The sequence below is a fragment of the Trachypithecus francoisi genome, unplaced genomic scaffold (assembly GCF_009764315.1).
Source record: "Trachypithecus francoisi isolate TF-2019V2 unplaced genomic scaffold, Tfra_2.0 Lachesis_group15, whole genome shotgun sequence".
Taxonomy (NCBI): domain Eukaryota; kingdom Metazoa; phylum Chordata; class Mammalia; order Primates; family Cercopithecidae; genus Trachypithecus; species Trachypithecus francoisi.
Genome location: NW_022681460.1, coordinates 30643103 through 30648741, shown reverse-complemented (window position 1 = coordinate 30648741; position 5639 = coordinate 30643103). Strand labels below are relative to the sequence as shown.

The 5639-nt window shown below is 38.3% G+C and overlaps 1 pseudogene; it reads right to left on the bottom strand.

The window, feature by feature from the left end:
• Positions 1 to 3641: 3641 nt before the first annotated feature.
• Positions 3642 to 5409, bottom strand: LOC117097363 (annotated as a pseudogene).
• Between the last annotated feature and the right edge of the window lie 230 nt (positions 5410 to 5639).

The following is a 5639-nucleotide window of genomic DNA, read 5'->3' as shown; positions in this document are numbered from 1 at the left end:
TTAGCTGGGCATAGTGGCGCGTGCCTGTAATCCTAGCTACTCAGGAGACTGAGGCAGGAGAATCGCTTGAACCTGGGAGGCGGAGGTTTCAGTGAGCTGAGATCGCGCCATTGCACTCCAGCTTGGGGAACATGAGTGAAACTCTGTCTTAAAAAAAAAAAGAAAGAAAGAAAAAAGAAAAAGGTTAGTGAGGGAGACAAATATAAAACAAATAATATCTTGTGTTTTTGTTTGTTTGTTTGAGACAGGGTCTAGCTTTGTCGCCCAGGCTGGAGTACAGTGCCACAATCTCAACTCACTGCAATCTCCACCTCCCAGGCTCAAGCAATTCTTGTACCTCAGTCTTCTGAGTATCTGGAATTATAGGCGTGTGTCATCATGCCTGGCTAATTTTTTTTGTTTTTGTTTTTGTTTTTTTTTGTATTTTTTGTAGAGACAGGGTCTCACCATGTTGGCCAGGCTGGTCTTGAACTCCTGATCTAAAGTGATCTGCCCACCTCAGCCTCCCAAAGTGCAAGGATTACAGGCGTGAGCCACCACACCCAGCCAGATACTTTAAATATAAAGTGATTTGCACAAGGTTCTATGGAAGCACAGAGAATTATATGTTGTTTGGCCTGGATGTACCACAGAGGATGGTATGTGGCTGATGACTGAGCCCAGAATCACAGTCAAAGTGATAACCAAGGCAAGGAAGTTAGAAAGGATGTTTCAGGTCAGAGGAGACTGTCTCCTCTGACCTTCTTCCAATGGCAGCTAATTAAATTGAGCGAGACGGAGTCTCAAAAAAAAAAATAGTAGGAAGAATTCCTTCTCTTTTATTTTTGTCTATCTTTTTATCCCCTTTCTTCTCCTGTTCCTTGATTCATTTGAAAACTTGTGAGGTTTTCCTCAAATCATTGAGAAGTTGTTACACAATAGATGACACACAGGCAGGGTCATTTGTAGATTACAGTGATTGTTTTATTCACAGCAGAGCTGTGAATGTGCCAAATTAAGATAACCCAATGCTTTTCTTGATTAATGATAGAATTTGTTACAAATGCACAGTGAAAAGACTGAAATCTCCAGGAGAGGACAGTCTCACATGGTAACAGGACTTTTGGGTTTTTCTAATCTGAACAAGATGCTCACCTTATTTCTATTTCAGATCACTAAACCTCTACCACTCACTCCAAGCAACTAGGAATGCCCTGTCTTTTTCAGCCATGGCTCATAAACATCATACATTACACATTTTCTTCCTGAAGAAAGTAGAGCTTTGATCAATACAATTTGAATAGGGAGGCAGGTAAGGAAGGCTCTGCCATTCGCCCATGAATATCTGATAAAAGAAGGCAAAGTGGCAGCAGGTATGTAATAATGGAAACTGGGTGAATCAAGACAAAAGGGATAATTGGATTGTATACTTATGAGAGATTCTCATCTTTTGTTAAAATGTTCTTTAATACTGTTGTTGCACTTATTTTCAATAACATACTTAAGGTATAAACTCTTGCATACCAAGGTGTTCTGCAGCAAGATCTTTAAACAATGCTCATAGCACAGACAACCGCTCATAAAGCTGCTTCTCTGACCTCTTCAGTAGTCACAAGTTTCAGCAAGAAAGTCTGAGGTATGACCAGCTGTACATCTTACCATAAAAGCTTCCATAGAAATGATACTTTCTAGAGGGTGGATGCAGGGATTCACTGTCTTACAGCCACCAGAAACATGGCTTCTGGTTTTAAGTCCCTATTAAATATTTTCTTTTTTCTTCTCTGATCAATACATCTCAAAACAGAAGAAAAAAAATCAATATTTTCTCTCTGAGAAACTGGTTTTGTCAGCCTCTTCCTTCAGCCTTTCAGCTCCCTTGGCCTTTGGGGGTAGGTTTGCATATACCTGCTCACCACGGAAGGGACTGTATATGTGTGGGTCTGTTTCTGAGCTTTCAGAGAATTGGATTGTGCAATTGTGGGAGCTGGTTGAACAGTCTCTGTGAGGCTGTTGTCTCCATGTGTGATACTGGAGTGGAAAGTCCACGAGGCAGGCAGTCAGGCAGGGAAGGCTGGAACTCAAAAGCACAAGCTGGAAATCCACAAAGAAGAACTGAAACCTTTGTCTTGTTGCCTCTGACCTTGGTGACAAGAGTATCCTGCAGAAGCCTGTGCCCTTCGTTACAAAGCTAAACGCATACCTGACCCAGGAGTCAGGGAAGATGAAGGAGGATCCAGGAGAACATAGAGCAATTGCAGGCCCAGTTGCTGCTTCACACCAACAAGGTGAATTAGCATGACAGCAACAACATGTGTCAGCTGCCAAGGCTGTAGCTTGTCTTCCAAACCTCCCACATCTCTCCCTGACTGTCCATGCTAATCAGAAACATACAAGAAAGGGAATTCAGCCCAGCCAGAGGTACACTTCCAGTATTTGTTACAGATGATTCATAATATCTTTGTCTTTTTTTGTCAGGGAAAGGAGATGGAGATGTGTTCCCTATATGATTATTTTAATTTGGGTAAAGAATTTTAGGTTGCACTTCTTTTCTTTCAGCACATCACATATGTCATTACATTGTTTTCTGGAGTCCTTTGTTTTTATTAATTTAATCAGCAGTTAGTCTTATGTTGTTTCTTTAAAAGTCATGCATCTTTCTTTCTGGTTGCCTTTAAGGTCTTCTCCGTCTCTGGTTTTTAGTAGTCTTATTATGATATACCTCAGTATGTTTTCCTTTGTATTAATCCTCCTTGGGATTCATAAAGATTCTTGAATTTACGTCGTGATAACTTTCGCATGATTTAGCAAATTCTTGGCCAATAATCAAATATTATTTATCCCCATTTTCTCTTTTCTCTCATTTTGGGACTCTAAGTATTTATATTTTAAACTTTTCATTATGACCCAAATGTCTTTTTCTTTTTTGTTAAGTACATCTTCATCTTATTTTCTCTCAGTGCTTCAATAGACGTTTTCTACTGATTTGTTTTCCAGATTAATGAATCTTTTTTCAGTTAATCTGCTGTTAAAGCTATCTTTTGCAGTCTTAATTTTAGCTATGGGACTTTAATTAGAATCTCTAATTGATTTTTTAAATGTATTTTCATCCTCTGATGAAATTTCCTATCTTGTCATGTATTTTCTTGAATACATTAATAGCTATTTTAAAGTCTGTATCAACTAACATCAGTATCTGGATGCTTGTCAGTCTGTTTCTTTTATTTTTTTAGTTTAAACAAATTTTTATTACACAAAGTTGTCACATAATTGGGTATTTTCTTACTTTGTATACAATTCTTATTCTCTACAGAAAGGCTGCTTAACTTTTCATCTGGTGATAGTAAGCACTAAAATTCTGACTTATAGAATAGTAAAAATACCTCTGTGATTTGAGTTGAAAGAAGTACATTGGTACATGGTGGTCGCACCCAATATCAGGAATGCACAAATGTCCTTTTATTCAAAAATACAAAATAAATTATCTGTAGGCATGGACAATGGCAGCAGTAACCCATTATACATTATCAACTGAAACCAGTAACTGATGGTTACGGTGATTTTCTTAAATATCAGCCTTCAGTCATTTTCTCCAACTGACTTCTCTGAAGTTATTGGTGAGGAACACTGCCTTGAGCTTCCTGTTGCAGTTCATTAATAAAGCACTATTCTAGGAATAAGAACATCTCACTTCCCGTTCCACCCACTGCGCCCATTCCGGGGTTCTTCCCTTCTTTAGGAATTTCTATAACTACAACTTACGATGTAGTTAACAGAGAGTCCACCCCATTAGCACCCAGTAAAGCAGTTCTCACAACCTTTGTTGGGTCAATTTTTCCTTTTTCCACCATATTCATAACATAGCATCATTACCAACTTCTGAGAAACTGCATAATTTTCTCAACTATCAAAAATCCTTCAACACCTGCATGCTTAGCAAGAGTAACTGCAGGATTTTTGAGTGTTCTTTTAATAACTTCTATACCAATTTTTAAATCTTCATTAGCTGGAGTTAATGAATCCAAGGCTCGAATGCCCTGGAGCAGGGCACAACCCTCTGCCAGAACAATGCCTTCTTCAACAGCAGCTCTTACAGCATTAAGGGCATCCATAACTCTTTCATTCATTTACTTTGACATCACCTGTCCCACCAGCCTTCAGCATTGCTACTCCATCTGAAAGTTTTGCCAGACATACATTCAGTTTTTCCTTTTCATATTCACTAATTGTAACATCTAACTGCTCAATGATTACTTGAATACATTTTTTAATTTGAGCCTTAAAAGAAAAAACCTTTTCCTTTTAAAAGCATAGCATCATATTTGGTCAAAATGACCTCTCCATTTTTTTCTAAGTTACGAGGCTAAATAGCTTCAAGATTGAGGGCTAACCCCTCTTCACTAACCACTAGACCACCGGTAGCAATAGCTATATCTTCACATTGGTTCTTTCTGTTGTCACCAAAATCTGGAGCTTTGACTGCTATGATCTGAAGACCAACTTTTAGCTTATTAAAAATGAGTGTACTTAGAGCTTCTCTATCAACATCTTTAGCAATTATGACCAAGGACTTACAGTGAGGATTGGCAATTTCAAGAGCATGTACAGTGGTCTGGACACTAGAAATTTTCATTTCATTCAATACCACATAGGTATCCTGGAATTCACATTTCTAACCTTTTAATGTATTAATGAAGTATGGAGAAATATAGCCTCAATCAAACTTTATGCCTTTAATAATTTATAATTCATCATTCAGTGTTTTTGCATCCTTTACTGTGATGACACCCTTTCTTCCAATCTTTTATTTGCATCAGAAATGATGTTGCCAATTTCTTTGTCTCCATTTGCAGAAATCATAGCAACCTGAGCAATTTCTTCAGGGGTTGTCACAGTTCAGACAGCTTCTTAAGTTCAGCAATTACAGCATCAACAGCTAACATCACACTTCTGATTTCCACAGGATTAGCACTTTTGCTAATCTTTTCAAAGCCTTCCTTGGCAAAAGAGCATGCCAGTACAATAGCACTGGTGATGGCCTCTCCAGCTTCATCATTTGTGTTATTAGCAACATCTTGAACAAGTTTAACTCCAATATTTTTATGTTTATCCTTTACATCAATTGACTTTGCAACAGTCACACCATCTTTTGTTACTTTAGAACTTCCCCAGTTGATCAATCATTGTTTTTGGCCCTACTGTAACAGCTACAGCATCTGCTAAAAAGTCTACACCTTGAAGCAATAAGTCTTGGAAATCTGCACCAAATTTTACATCTCTGGCAAAATCCTAAGTGAGATAAGGGGCTAGTACCCTAGACACTGGTCTCATCTGGCAAAAGACTGTGGGTAATTGAAGCATTTCTGTGGGATGACAGTGGGGCGTGGGGCGTGGGTGCGGTGAGGCAGGTCATCACTGGCAAGTGAGGGATGAGTCTATTTCCATGTTTTTTATTAAATGGCTGAAATTATGCATTTTGCACTATGGAAGTTCTTTCTAGATAATGCTGTTTTCCTCTTGAGAAGTATTTTTTTGTTTTGTTTTGTTTTTAGTTTGTGAGACACAGAGTAGGAACATATCATCTTTATCTGGTAAGGACTCCATGTGATTTAGAATTGGATTTCAGCCCTTTCATTTCTTATTTGCCTTACTGAAATTCTGGG